The sequence below is a fragment of the Amblyomma maculatum genome, chromosome 11, assembly GCF_055883805.1.
Source record: "Amblyomma maculatum isolate TAMU_Amacu chromosome 11, ASM5588380v1, whole genome shotgun sequence".
In the NCBI taxonomy this organism is placed as follows: domain Eukaryota; kingdom Metazoa; phylum Arthropoda; class Arachnida; order Ixodida; family Ixodidae; genus Amblyomma; species Amblyomma maculatum.
The window spans coordinates 7,883,722-7,900,031 of NC_139354.1; positions in this window are offsets into that span (position 1 = coordinate 7,883,722).

Below are 16,310 nucleotides of genomic sequence, written 5' to 3' on the forward strand. Positions count from 1 at the left end.
TTTCAGCAGCAGACATAACCTCATAACAGGCCATACATTCGTATTTATGAAATACCATCCCACAAAAAGTTCATTATTGGCCAAGAAAGAAATTAGTTAGAAGACATGGAAATAAATAATGACACTAGGGTTATATTTGGAATTCCGCAAATCTTTGACCGGGTAAATCACGGCCGGCATATTGCCAGATAAAATGGAGCGCTATGAATTTAGAGGAGTAGCACAGGAATTAATTCGCAAATCGATCACATATACTGAAATAGGCAAATGAAAATCGCGCTTGAGATATATGGTGTCAGGCGTGCCACGGGGAAGTACCTTTTTTTTCCTTTTTTTATATAAACGACGTAGTGGAAATGAAGTAAAGCTGGGGGCATAATAACTCAGCACCGGCATACTTTCACGACAACGATTAAGAGACTGCCGTATGATGCTCTTTCCAGCTCGTATTTGTGTTATTGCGTGCTGTTATGGGGCAACATTACAGATGAAAACTTGCACAAATTCACATTAGTGCAGAAAAAGGCGGTACTAGCCTTGTATTTAAAACACACATTTCTTTTTGAAAAATGCCTAATCATTAGAGTACAGAACTTTACACTCCTACTCTCTTGTCTCCTTATAAGAAAGCTGTTCAGGGTAGATTAGATGCTTCTCAACCTTGCACATCTTCTCAACCTTGCACATTATAACAACACATTCTTTTCGTCACCAACCTCCTTGGCATGTTCTCTTTTCACGCGCAAAATAAGGCAAACAGAGAATTCAGCCCACATTGCCAACAGCTTGAAATTACTACGACCCACTAAATATTGACATTACTACGTTAACAAAAAAAAGACCTCACAAGCCTGTTTGCCTGATAAATATAGATTTTTTTTTATAAGCATGTAATTTTTTTCAAGCTGCCACAATTCTATGGTGCGGAATGCGCTACCAAGTTACTTTTTTTTTCGTTCTTTGTAACTTGCATTCACTAGGCTTATTTTTCACTATGCATATTATGCGTTTAATTTTATTCGTTTCGGTATACACCACTGTTTCACCTTGTGCATAGTGCAGTATGTAAAAATAGTTGTCACCTTACTATAATATCATGTGAGCTAACTTTTCACTTTTTTTTATGACAAGTGTGTCATGAGCATTTTAGGTCTTCCAGTCCGACCCCACTCTGATTTTTCCTTTTGTATGTCTATATGCACTTGTACTGGTACATTAGGTGTAATAAAGTTCTGTTTGTTATAATATATTAGGTATGATTAGTATAGAGATAACAGTAAACCTGAATACGTTGCCACTGTTGATGGGTGTCGGGAGCCCAGTCAAGCTGATGTGACGCAGATCTTTCTCCGGCCACCTTTTTCGCGTTCTAGTGTTGAAAAATAAAAGGCACTTTGAATGATTGATTGATTGATTTATTGATTCACTGATTGATGTAACCCCTCCTGGCAACACTGCTGCCTGTAGTATTTGGAAACGAATTAACAAATAAAGACTGAACCCTTCCTCCTTTCCCTGAACAGCAGGACAAAGAAATGGCAGCTTTAATTATTCTTGACTTTCCTACACGTAAATAACATAAGGGCTAACGCCTTAAATCTATTAAACCCTGTCCCTTGTCTCTCGGCTCCTAGTAGTGATCCCGCGTTCATCTTTCTTTTTCTTTTTTTTGATGCCTCACAACCGGCCAACATGTGCACTTTGAAAACAATGTCCGCGGATCGTTTTTCAGGACCTGATGCTGCGTACAATGATCCCAAACTACTAATTAATCACAACTTCTCACTTTAGAGAGCACCGATAAACACGTTTCCAATCAGTTCCTTTGTCAGCAGAAGAACCGAAGAATACAAAATTAAGAAGCCTCACTGACAAAAATCGCGTCTCTCCGCAAGTTCCTCCTCTTCTTTCTCCTGGCATCGCGGAGCAAACTTCACTTTGGGTTACACGAATGGAAAGTTAGAAGCCTTATAGAAGCCTTTAGCTTGCTTACCCTCCATACTCAGTTTTGGCTTATGACTGAACATAACAACGTACTATAGAAAACAAAGGTTTAGCATTAATTAAAAGTTGGAACCTACATATAACGGTATAACGATAACTATAGCTTTACAATTAAGAATGTAGCCAGCAAAAAAAGACCAAATTTTCAACCTAAACTGCGTGCAGAGAAAAAAGATATTTGTAAAAGAGATTAACTCACGCAATTATTATTCAAAGCCGCTGGGGCAACAATCACAAGCCCAAAGGCCCGTAAGTCGGTCTTATCCAACACTGAGTTGGTAGTTAGTATACTGCGGTAAATATGGGTAATTATTGTCACGGCGCCTAATGATAACACAAGGCTATTCCACGCACGACAGGGTCATTGCGTCAAACGACCCTGAGACCCTTACGACGTCAGACAGTAATGCCGTCATGTTCGCTCATTTGTTAGGCCGGATTACCGTATGTTGCGGGCCTGTCTAAACCACGCGTCCATAGAACAACTGCGTATGGCGTGGGTAGGAAGGAGGCGGCCGTGCAGTGATGCTTTGCAGCCGCAGATCACGAGAGGGATGGTCAGCGTCTCCAGACGGCGCCGCGTTGTCGATGCACCAATGTCGCTGGTCTTGCCCCCCGATTGTCTAAGTGGCCTGCGGAGTGGCGTCACGCTGCTCCGGACAGCTGACACCCGCCTGTTAACTTCAGCTAATCTGTAATTAGAATACGATGTTCTTGTACGTGCACTAAGTTATAAACAGTTATAATGTGCACATCTTTTACATACTGACTCTTCAAGACAAATGACTTTTTCATTTTTGCTCTATTTTACCTTTGACAGTTTATTCCACCTTCACTCCCTACTAAACAACCTGGCTAGCTACAGTTTCGGCGAAGAATGCTATTTTTTAATGCCTGCATTGCATTTTCCACCTAATTTCTCCAGTGTCCAAATTTTCACAAGCGATCGTATCTCCAAGAAATTATAGGTAAAGAAAAAGAACTTTAATGTCAATGAGGTGGAAAGTTAGGTGGACAGATGAGGTTAAGAAGTTCGCAGGGGTCAAGTGGATGCACATAGCACACGATCGGGTTAATTGGATAAAGATGGGAGAGGCCTTCGCCCTGCAGTGGGCATAGTTCAGTTGATATTGATGATGATGATGATGGTGGTGGTGGTGGTGGTGGTGACGGATTGATTCCGATGCTTTCAATAACCATGCTGAGTTTAAGATAAAAATGCCAAAATCTGATATAATACACAGTTACGTCTGCCGCCTTCATTTTCGGTCGCAGATATCGCATCTCCTTTATTTTATGTTCATCGGCTGCATCCGAGGGCTCCATGGTATTCAATTTTCGCATCATCAGAGTAGTGAGCGCCTATTGTTTCCGTTACTTTTAGGATTATAAACCTATGTTCGCTTTAACTCTCCTTTCATTTGCTCAAAGCAGTAGAGTTAGGCGACAGCACTCATACGCTCACAACCACAGATCAACAACCTTGTCTGGCCTTGTTTATGCCATCGTTCTGATTGGCTAAGTTGTTTCGTGGGGTCACCACCACATAGATTCACGCGAGTAATTAAATCTGGGCCCGGTATAGCGGCTCCAATGTACAAGTCTCCCCGACGGCCCTTTCAAGTCCGCCAGCCAACATAGAAAGTTATGGGGCCTATGACTGACCAATGATTGGCCGTAATCTCCTGTAGTGCTTTCACACTGCAAAAAGAAACAAATTCAGCGGAACCGAACCGGTCTCGTTCGAACCCGGGCACTATCAGAGTTCCTTAACCGCTTAGTTACTGCGGTGTGTGCTTTCTCCCGTTATAACCATGTTTAAGTAGGGTTAAACCTCAGTCATTTTATGCGGCTTCTGCCAGATGACGCCACACGTACAGCTTAAACTGCAGAGCACCAGGCGCATATTCATAGAAAGTCAGTATCATCAAATTATCGTACAGTACAGCACTTTCCTGTGTGTGTGTGTGTGTGTGTGTGTGTGTGTGTGTGTGTGTGTGTGTGTGTGTGTGTGTGTGTGCGTGTGTGTGTGTGTGTGTGTGTGTGTGTGTGTGTGTGTGTGTGTGTGTGTGTGTGTGTGTGTGTGTGTGTGTGTGTGTGTGTGTGTGTGTGTGTGTGTGTGTGTGTGTGTGTGTGTGTGTGTGTGTGTGTGTGTGTGTGTGTGTGTGTGTGTGTGTGTGTGTGTGTGTGTGTGTGTGTGTGTGTGTGTGTGTGTGTGTGTGTGTGTGTGTGTGTGTGTGTGTGTGTGTGTGTGTGTGTGTGTGTGTGTGTGTGTGTGTGTGTGTGTGTGTGTGTGTGTGTGTGTGTGTGTGTGTGTGTGTGTGTGTGTGTGTGTGTGTGTGTGTGTGTGTGTGTGTGTGTGTGTGTGTGTGTGTGTGTGTGTGTGTGTGTGTGTGTGTGTGTGTGTGTGTGTGTGTGTGTGTGTGTGTGTGTGTGTGTGTGTGTGTGTGTGTGTGTGTGTGTGTGTGTGTGTGTGTGTGTGTGTGTGTGTGTGTGTGTGTGTGTGTGTGTGTGTGTGTGTGTGTGTGTGTGTGTGTGTGTGTGTGTGTGTGTGTGTGTGTGTGTGTGTGTGTGTGTGTGTGTGTGTGTGTGTGTGTGTGTGTGTGTGTGTGTGTGTGTGTGTGTGTGTGTGTGTGTGTGTGAGAGAGAGAGAGAGAGAGAGAGAGAGAGAGAGAGAGATGAGATGCTGTTCACCAGCTAACCCCTCATCCAAAAAAGTAACCTCCAACGCCAAAACTCACTGCCACTCCGTTGCGCCACCCCATGTATAAACACAACACGCTCACATTCGCCCCTTCATGCTGTCCGGATACTAAAACATTTCCACTGGCTGGGGTGTATTATTTCCCTTCTCTTTTTTTCTTACTTTGCCGTTTTCTCTTTCTCTGTTCATCACGACCCGAGGCTACGACGAGAACAGCGTCGTAACGAGCATTGCGTTCTCTACCTCTTCCACTCCCCGTCAACCGTGGCGGCGCCAGGAAGCCCTTGACAATGCATTTCATTCAAGCCGGGTTATGGCATCAAGGCACGTCGCGTTGACACTTTCGGGGGCGAGTTGGCGCCGCCATTCATTTCTTGGAAGCTAAGTAATATTTATTTCTTCGTTTCCATGCTCGGTATGGTGTTAGTTTTCTGCGCCCAGAGCAGTGTCCGATCTTACAATACTTGTCATTCACACGTCGTCCTACGCGAGTACCGCTGTAATTCATGGCGAAACAAAATTTCCTGCATTGTTTACTCGGAGAAAAGTTTGTGCACAATAGATGCTAAAGCTGGAAGTCCTAGAATTCCTTCATGCCACAAAAGTGAGCTCTAGAAAGTGGCGCAGAGTCTTTCGCCTTGCTTATTATTATTTTTCGAAACAGGAACGGTGACACACTTCATAAAATTTTCAGTCTCGCGATGCTGTTTGCTTATTCTTTTTATTCTTCAGCAATGCCATTTTCCTGACTGTTGCCATATATTCATATTTAATATATATCCACTCTACTTCAATTATTACAAGTCAAATAATGTGTTTTATTTAATTATCTGGTTAATTAAAAAGGCTTTTCAGTATACAGCGTCCGCCGCAGTAAATTGTTTCCGAATTAGTTTTTTCCATTTTAAAATTATCATTGTTTAATATTTATTATTCCCTGGAACACCAAGGCTTAGTAATGTATGTATGTATGTATGTATGTATGTATGTATGTATGTATGTATGTATGTATGTATGTATGTATGTATGTATGTATGTATGTATGTATGTATGTATGTATGTATGTATGTATGTATGTATGTATGTATGTATGTATGTATGTATGTATGTATGTATGTATGTATGTATGTATGTATGTATGTATGTATGTATGTATGTATGTATGTATGTATGTATGTATGTATGTATGTATGTATGTATGTATGTATGTATGTATGTATGTATGTATGTATGTATGTATGTATGTATGTATGTATGTATGTATGTATGTATGTATGTATGTATGTATGTATGTATGTATGTATGTATGTATGTAGCTCAAAAAAAACAACAGGTAATAGTCAGGAAATAATAGGTGCCGCCTAGCTGTTGCGCATACAGTGCAATAAAACAGCGCGACTAGAAAGAGTACCTGAGCGCTGTTTGTGTGTCTCCATCTATCCATTCTTTATTTTTAAGTGATACAGCTATCAGACTTAAATCAACAAGCCGGTGTTTCGAAGTTAGTTACTGGCTTCTTAATTAGGAAAATTGTTTGATACGACATTATCAGTTGCTTAAAACTGTTTTTCTTCTATAAATTGAAATCGCTTCAAATGAAAATAGACCATTTGTTGCAAGTCCGTCGCAAGTACCCAATACTAATAGCTTGCATAGGTTTCTCTTCAAGTTAGAGCCAGACTCCATATACGTACTTTTTCAGATACTTACAGCAAGGGATACAACAAGCAATCAAGATATTACAAGCACCAGCTAATGTCCATATGACAGGCCTTACAGCTGAGTGCCTTCAACGCACCTAAATATCGACACCTTCAGGTGGTGCAGGCTATATTCAGGCCATCTCTTCCTTAATAGCTGTATAGATATGTGAAGGCAGAACTGCATAATGAAAAATGAAAAATATTCGGCTGTGTCGTGTAACTTGTTTAGCTATTATATAATGTACAACCAAAATTATGCAAATGCTTCCTACATCACTAACGCTTACAACTATGTTGTAATCAAAAAGCCAAAGCCGTTACCTGTACGCGTCACAATTCTTGTGTGTATTCAGTAAATATTTCAGGATCAGACCACCAACTGCGGCTTGAGCGTATCTTTGGCTGCACCCTGCTTTACTTCGAAAACCGAGCTTGAAAGCCAAAGCCGAAGCCGAAGTTAAACGTATCGTGCTGGCACACTTGGGGTAACCACGCTAAATCCTATGTGGTTCCCTTTTTTGCTGCTCATTCACATTCAAAATCACTGGTGCGTTTTGTCGTTGATGCTATTCTGTACCGCGCTCAGTGTAACTACAGCATTCTGTTTATTGCATAATGAACTGCGCGATTTTTTAGCTTTCTCTAAAGGGAATAAACGGTGTCACTGCTACGCACAACTGTCACTGCTTGTCAATAAAAAAATAAAACCAGCCATGGAATGATAAAGTACCTGTTCTAACTCTGTTTCCCCCATATCACCTAACCACCTTTCTTGACAGTAAAAATATAAGGTTCATTATTATTTAGCCCTGTTCCTGTCATAAGCGGTTAGCATTGTCAGTCGCAGTTAATTGTAGTCTGGGATTCGCAGCAGGGGAGATCTACAGCTTCCGGTGGAATTGAGCTTAAAAAGGATCTATCTTGTCGTTGAGAGTAGGTTTCTAATGAATTGTTCCAAAGGCGTAGGGCATTCTATGGCGACAGATATGTATTCGTGCCAGCACTGGTAAGTCAACATATATTTCACTTTACGGAACGGGCAACGCCTTCATCATCCGCTTCTGTTCTTCCAGCGAGGAATCACGCATATGTTCCCTGGCTGCTTTCGCAGCTTGACGAGCCTCCGCCATCAGCCGTTTTTCTTAGTTCGACAGCGTTTGCCTCTCCTTGGTGCGCTGATGCCTTCCGTACGGTCGCATACAGTCATTTCCGTTTATGCACTCAGCGTCCATCACTGCTTTCACTGTGTAGCGTGCCCTATAGCTGTTACTCGTTTTAGGTCGGCCTTGGCGATGCACTTGGCGGCCGTTACACTTCCCGCGCTCAGCTACCTAAAACCGCCGTTGGCGACCATGGTGATCTTTTTATTTCTCTTTGACACAACCGGGTCAATTCCAAGGTCACGCTCAGTGGCAGACTAGAATGAAAGGATATGTCCTGCGATTTCTGACAACAACCTTCTGGTTAAGGTCCGATTTGGGTAAGAGCACGCGAAAACGCCTTTAAATTTCCCTTCGCGCTAAATCCCTGCCTAACCCTTTTACGGGAGTTGAATGAACTTATCACTGTCCTCTTACAGGCCTCTGAGCTCTATTGAAGCGCTGATGACTATCGAAGAAGGTCGCTGCTCTGTTGTCAGATACAGTTATTTGGGCCGTAAGGATCCAAACGTACTACACCTTCGGTCATCGGCTTCCATTTCTCCTTTAAGGCGTTTGCATAAGGGGTATACTGTTTTCGAATCAGAGAAATCTTATACGCGCGCATAATTTTCGCTTCATCGCTGGAGCTATTTTCCGGGCTAATTGAGCGATTTCTATCGGGTGTCTGCTTGGAGGCCAACATTTCATTTGGTCGTCATTATTGATCAACGACCAACTCTTTTTGCGCACATTTTCTTTTTTCTTTTATTGCAAAGGGCCGCTCGCCAATGCACGTGTTCTGTGAACAGACGCCGTAATATTGTCGTTATCGCAAAAGCAAAACAGAACGAGTGACCCTTTTTCCTCGAAGCTCTATGAACAACGACCCCCATTTGTTCCCACAAAGTATGCTGTAAATTACGCTCAGGAACCTGTTCCTGCGCACTTTTGTATGACAACAGTATCTACGTCATCCGTTTGTAAGCTGAAATTGGATTGAGAGTTGGCTTAAGGAGATCATTAACTTTTATTTAAAAACCTTGATCAAACGTTAGGTATCGTCTTTGTGGCAACGCCTTAAGAGCAGGGAAACGCATCTGTTTTTTGTTTTGTTTTTAATTAAGACCACTAGCCTTCATTGTCATAAGTCAACAGTGGGGCTATCAGCGCTACCCTTATAAAGCCAACTCCAAGATTCGCGTTGTTCGAAAATGGGGTCTCGAATTCGCTCCACAAAACTTTGCAATTGTTGTCCGCCCAAACATGTTTACAGCAGATAGAGACTTCTCTTTTACCGCCTTTTTCATTTAACAAACTGGTTCCTTAATTATTGTCGTTACTTCTTACAAAATAGAAAAGCAATGAAGACGCGCTGGTATTCCTTTTTAGACTAGATTCACAACGCACATTTCATTGCCGGCTGATTTTCGCACGCACGCCACGATGTGTAATAGGGCCTATCCCCACAATACTTGCGTTATTTAAGTAGTGGCAAAAGTGGCCCTTGCGGAGAATTGGCTTGTGTGGTCGATGGGTCCTATTCGCGTCTCAAAATAACGTGTACGTAACCTTCTTTTTTTTTCTCGATTCGGCGGGAGGCTGTAACGCACTTTATCCCTACCTGTATTTCCTATAAGATAAAATCACCACCGTACAATTGACTCCTCTCACTAGTGAAGAACCAGCCATTTTCAAGTGTCTTTAAAGGTCGTCAAGTTGGGCAGCATGTGATTCATATGCAGTCTTAAATATTGTGATCGTAAGATAGGCTTCACTTAGAGTTGTAATGACGTCAGGAGTATTCTTTTAACGCAATGTTTTGGCCATATTCAATACCTGTCTATGTCTACACTACCAGCTTAATTTTTTATAGCTTTTTTCAAGATATACGTCAGCTGTCAGTGGTGTCCGTGCCCACCATATAGTGCAGCTACTTTCATCCCACAGTCCTATTAGTACTAAGGCCCCCATTAGTACATTAGTATTAGTACATCCATGCCCCAATCCACCACCAACTTTCAGACTTTCATTTAGCCTTAATTTTAAATTGCATGGTCGATAGCGCGGTCTTAATTAAGACGGAACAGTTGTTAAGCAGGGCGAAGTTCAACTGCAGGTTCATTTAGCCATTCAAAACATCGTGCGATGCAGTTACACCGTTTCTATAGGCAACCGCTGGGCATATACTTTGACATGAATGACGTTATCAATGTTTCCCACCCGTTGGTGTCCGTATCGCTCTCTCGTCACATACATAACCCCTCAAGACCTACATGGGGTTAGCAGGTTCATCAAACATGTTCCAGCTCTAATATTTCTGATAAAAAGTTATATCCTGGTCTCGGTTAGTCGGCCTTTTCCAAACGTTTTTACCACGGAAATCTTTGAGTTAAGCAGGACGAGATTCATATTCACCATTAACGACGGTACTCAGAGACTGTCTAGCGCAGGGTAAAGGGTCTGGCACTGATGGCTAACGCAGGACACATTTCACGCCGAAGGTTTGTGACGTCACGAATGTCTCCTTACGCGGTGCCCTCTGCGTCATGCCATATCCACGCGTATGCGGCTCCAAGATTCACGCCTACCAAATAAGGGCCAACGTTTCTTGATAACAAGCCCCTACCCTCGACACTGTCTAGACCATTCTTCACAACGAAGTTTACTCCGCATTCCTGTCAGTAAAGCTGCTTCCTGTTTAGGCCGTACACTTTCCCATCTAAAGGCTAGAAGACATATGCTTTCTTTTCTACTTTTTTTTCTGCGTTTGGCATCATCGACGCTGTTGGTGTTTTCCCCCCGACCATATGCCTAAATGTTTACCGGCGCCACCACTGAGAAGCTTACAATCGTGTTCTTTATACGGGAATTCTCCGGAGGACGCTGAACGCACCCTAGTGTGATGGTAGTGGAATTTGGGAAGATAACGTAGCGGCGTTTATGGCACTAACGCTATAGACAGCTCACCATGTTTACACCCGCTGGTTTGTTGCGTTAGCTTTCACAGGGATGTTTAGCTAGCCGATGAATCATTGCATTTGTGGTCAGCCGTAAGCAACGTGCTTTAAAGCGAACGCCTTTCTTGCCTCATGGGCTGAGGAAATGTTCGCAGAAAATGTTCTAATGAACTGACATTTAAGAACGAAAATCTGTCTCCAAAGGGAATCGAACTAATTCTTTCAATCCCCAGCAGAGCATGCTAACCAGTGTCATTTTTTGCTCTTTTATTGCCTGGCTTTGACATATGATCAGTTATATGTCAAAGTCATATGACATGATGATTAGTCAGTGTTAGCTTGGTTTAGTGACATTAAAACTTCCGCCACGACGACAAAGGCTCTACCTTTGAGAGCCGATCGGGAGGTTCTGCAGCCACTATTTGTATGGGAATAAACTAAGGCATACTTTCTCGAAAATATTACGACAGCACTGTGGAATCTATATACACTGCGTTTGTTCTCATTATCATTACCATCTCAATACACCGTCATTATTATTGCTAATATCATCATTGTCATTATTCCTAATTTCAGCGTAATTGTCATGTCAAGTCAAGTCAAGTCAAGTCACTTTTATTTTCAACATTTTACAATGTTGACGGTCTCCCAGGCAAAAAGCTGTAGGGACAGCTTGACGGGGCCTGGAAACCGGCGGCAGGCAACAGTGACAGCAGTACAAAAAATGAGGAGATCATCGCTACTATATTTCCTCACAGTAGCCAAGGAGAATTATAATGTACGTTTCACGATCCCGGGCGTGGTGCCACTGGTTAAAGCGCTGCTGCGGATCCAAGGAACGCAAGTTCAATTCCCGGCAAAGACAGGACTTTTATATTAGTACTAGTTAAAGTGTGACACGTTGGCGGCCGGACGGACAGGGTCATGGCACTGATGGCAACGAGAATGAGCCATGAAAGGCTCTCGCGCTCAATCAGGTCTTGCATCCGTGTCACAGTGGCAGCCTGCCATTCTAGGCCAGGCTTGTGAGAAAGCGATCGTAATTCTTGTCTATCGTGAAAATGATAGCAGCGATTGACAATGACGATGCAGTTAGCGACAATAATAATGATGATAGTAGGATGGCGATGACGCTGCAGTTAGCGATAATGAAGAGGTAGTACCAATGACAGTGCATTTTGATAGTAGCAATAGTAATGATAATGGTTATAGTAGGGATGACAATTTCGATGACGTCAGTGAAAACCGCCCTATAAAGTGGCTTTCGCTATTTCCGCTCTTAAGCAGACTTAAGCGCAGTCCTGTAATTTTTTTCTAGCCTCGACTGCAGACTGAATGAACGCTCGTTTCCATTTCAGGTTACAGGTGTTTTCAGTCCGGTCAAAAAATTGCGGTGATGCTTAAGCTCCGTCTTTAAATGAAAGCTTGAGAGGTTTTAGGATTCGAGGAAAATAAGTGGGATGAATTTATGAAACTTTCAGGTAAAGAATGCGAAGTCTTTGTGTGGTAGCACTTGAATTGTCCATGCAATCGCCGAATAGCGTATAGTTTTTTACACTTCCCCACAGCTCACAGCGCCGGTCTGGGGCAGCAACGATGGTGTCATGTACAGCAGCACTACATTTAAAGAGAAGAAACACCTGAGAAGAAACGTGGCCATGCATAATGCGCTCACCAATCAGAAAATCAGTGCCCTGCAATGTCAACAGCAAACTATATCCTGCCAGAGCCGTGCCCCTAATTTGTGCTCACTGTGGCAGCAAAGTCGACAGCGCAGGATTTTCTTCAGAACTCTAACTGTATCGCATTAAAGTCACAACTCTTAGATAACGAATTTCATTGCCACTCTGTATAATATTCGCGCTTTTTAATTTCTGAGAAAGAGGCAGGATGCTCGACTTCCGCTGCGGCGGACGCATTTCACCGGAAGCGAGATGCAGAACTCTTGCTTCTCGTGCTTTTTTTTTTTTTTCAGTGCTGTAGGAGGGCCAAATTATACTGTACCCTCGACTATACAGCGTTACAAGGGGGGCAAAGTATATTATGTTTCAATAATTTGCCGGAACTCCATTAGAAAAATACCACGAACTCATTTTCGCCGTGAATACAGCTCAACTCTGTGAAAAAATTTTAGCAGTTATTTATTGTCAGGCTTTTATTTCTAATGTAAGCCGGCTTTGTTTTTCATGATGTCGCCACCACACTACACTGTTTACTTTTTTTTTTTTTTTTCGAAATGTTACGAGTGCCCTTCAGCCTAGTTGGCAGCCTGGACAGGTTGTGGGATCAGAGCTGCATCGTGAACTGGTTTTTTACCAAAAGCTTGTTTGCCAACGAGTGTTAAAAATTCTGCGACCATGGCTTATAATTTAAGGAGTTGTAATTTATGTTCGATTGCAGAAACCGCCATACTTTCATCGCATCACCTCTTGGTACCTTGAGCCCCGCCGGGGTGGCGCAGTGGTTGCGGCGCTCGACTACTGTTCCCAAGGGTGCGGGATCAACTCCCGGCCTCGGCGGCCGCTTTTCGATGGAGGCGAAAAGCAAGGCGCCCGTGGGCTGTGCGTTGTCAGTGCACGTTAAAGAACCCCAGGTGGTCCAAATTTCCAGAGTCCTCCACTACGGTGTCTCTCATAGCCTTAGTCGCTTTGGGGCGATAAACCCCACAAACCAAACCAAACCAATCTTGGTACCTTGAATAAATAACACGGGAAAGAAAAAAAACTAAATGAACTTTCTCTTTCCGAGGTGCTTCTTTTCTACAGCACATCGACGTAATAGTAGACACATGAAGTGAATACTTGTTTAAGGGCCGAACATATGATGTTAAATGAAAAAGCCTTCGTTTTATTTATGCGTCCTTTAAGCATGCTTTGACTATAGCTTCCCTGCGAGCGTATAGCCAGCTAATTTGTTCCCAAAAAGCAGCTACTTGCCCCTCCCCTTCTCCTATTCCTTGGGCGGTCTTAAAAAATAAGTACGGCTTATGCAAATTATTTCGGAGGAAAGTGTGAAAGATAAAGAATATTTTTGTCCAGATATACTGAAGAAGCAGTTACTCCTTACTTCAGAAAGAAAGCGTAGTGCAGTTTCAAAATCTGACATCTTTAACCACAGACCGCTGCAAAATAAAAAATTAAAGAGCACTGCAGAATCTGCGTTGGACTATTGCGAAAGCGCGGATGCTGCTGTTGGTTGCTTCTGGTTGCTTGTAGTTTCTTAATTCACTTTTTGATTACCCATTAGTATTTGGAACTTTGAAATTGCGCGCCAATGCCTGCCGATGCCCTTTTTCGGCTCTACTTCCGGTTGTGTGACGTAAGCTAGATTCTTGGCGTTACTCTAATTGACTGCCATAATTAACTACTTTAGTCTTTGGTACTTTCAAATTGCGCCCTAGTCCCTTCCTACGCCCTTTTTTGGCTCGACTTCAGGTTGCGTGACGTAACATCTTTAACGTCACCTCAATTGAGTGATTTAATTACCTATTTTAGTATTTGATGCATTTAAATGTGACGTCAAGCCACTGGCGGATGAGACCATTTTTTGCCTATAATTAATTATCTAACTAGCTTATTCGCCTAATTATTTTTCCGAATTCAACACTACTTCACCCTCTATTGATTGACACCACTCATTAATCTCGACCACTTTTCAATTACGCACAACTGCGGCGGACACTATTTTGCGTGTTTTGCCTGTAATTAATTACATAATTAAGATATTGTGCTATTTAATTTTTTTGCAGCAATATTACGTCACCCTCTATTGATTGACACCGCTCATTAACCTCTATAACTTCTCAATTACTTACAACTGCTGCGGACACAATTTTGCTGACGCGGTCTGCCGACAGAAATCTGTAAACATGGCAAAGTAATGCTTTCACATTAATAAAGACATCGAAATTACATGCATGTTCTGGAAAAATAATTTTTTTCTTTGTTCAAAATGATTAGAGCTCTCATTTAAATTGATCACCAGCGAGTAAATAGCCTGAAGCATCCCAAGGGCAAATCTCCTGACTCTATAAGGTATGCCGGAGAGCTTGCGACAGAATGAACTGTGCACACAATGCACTTTCAATCTCCTCCAAAAAGTGTTTTTGTGAGAGGCGGATGAAACATGATCGAACAACATGACAGAGTCTGCAGGACAACAAGCGTCTCAACAGACACCATTAGTTGTGCAATGTGGCATTTTACGCACCAAATGACCTCACATCTCGACATATGAGATGTTGCTTGTATATAATTACAATGATTTCTTGCGGGCGGCATACAATGTCATTCCACGTAACCTGAGATCGCAGGTACCGTGAACAATATCGAACAGGAAGGTCATCTGTATTGCCCTCTCTCCTTTTTCTTTTTTTGACCATTATCTGCTCGGTGGTATCACTCGGTGGTAGGAGAGTTGTTGCAAGGCCTAAACATTGTTTTGGATGTCTTCTCTTGTCTGATCCTGTTTACAGCAGCTTTTCAGTGAAATAGAACACCTACTGTTTGTTCCCGGGTTTATATAAATCCTTTGGGTGCAAATGTTGACACAAAATAAAATGGCTCAGAGGGGACGGCAGAAGAGACGTCAACAAAGACAACACAACGAGTGGGAATGACATTTGCAATAAAGCTAAATATGGCACCAAAATATTCCCAGATTTGCAGAAATCGAATCCTGCCCGAGCAGAAGTAACTAAGTGTAGAACAGAAAGCACTGGCTGACATGAAAACATCCACTGCCGTTCTATTTTAGATTTTAGCGAGGAAAAGGGTCAAAACAGCCCAAACACTGTTGTCTGAAAAATGGATCCCAGCCAGGCGCGTTGTGATGCCTGACAAAGCGTAATACAATACATATTTCGCTCAATAGGGCCCAAAAGGCTTTACAGAGAAACGCAAATGATGCTCGAAGACTGTTTCGTAAACGCACAGAACCGGGAAAACAGCTCCATTGTGGGGGTCGAGTTGGCATATATGCGTGTTTCCTAAAAAAGGAAGGTGTTGGCGCGTTGAAAAGACCCCGGACCAATTCATGACATTGAAAGATGCTGCTATATCCTAATGTACAGTCGCAGGCTTCTAACTTTGTTCGTTTATAAAGAGTTTGATATTTCGGTATAAAGAGAACTTTACAAAAGAGAACAGTTCAGTTGCCGTCGAGGTGTACATCCGCATGACAATAGTACAGCCTGCTATTATTGGCGAAATCCAATTCATGTGCAATTCAGAGAATGGAGGAACAGCAGGAAGAAGCCGGAAACGCGCTCAATACATTGAACGGGAACATGGCTGAATACGAAAGCCGTAAAGGGCTGTGTAAGAATGTTTGACAAAGCAAATGCTCGGTTAGACATGCTATTCGATATAAAATAGAAACAGGAGAAATAAAACCTCTCTGCAAACGTCCCGCTCGGAACATAATAAATAAAAGGCCAAAATGCAAAATAATTTGAGCCATTAGGCTGGCTGCAATATGCATATACTGACCAGCGTGTTTCGCCAGCATTTTTTATTACCTACTATCTGCCCTAAAGCTTATTTCAAGCGCCTGCCTCAATCCACCGTTTTAACAAGATTTTCTGCCAGGTGTGGAATGGAAAATTTGTGTGCATGAGGGTTGAAAACAAACCCACTTGTATGGGGCACTCACAGGAGAGATCGTGCGACTGCGTAGGAATGTGCGTTTGACAGCTGCTGCCATCTCTCACGTGCACCTGTCGCAATATGAGCTATGCATGCACTGGAAAAACTGGTGGTATGTTTGTAACCAGTTGAGTCGGAGGAGGGGAGGGACGCGG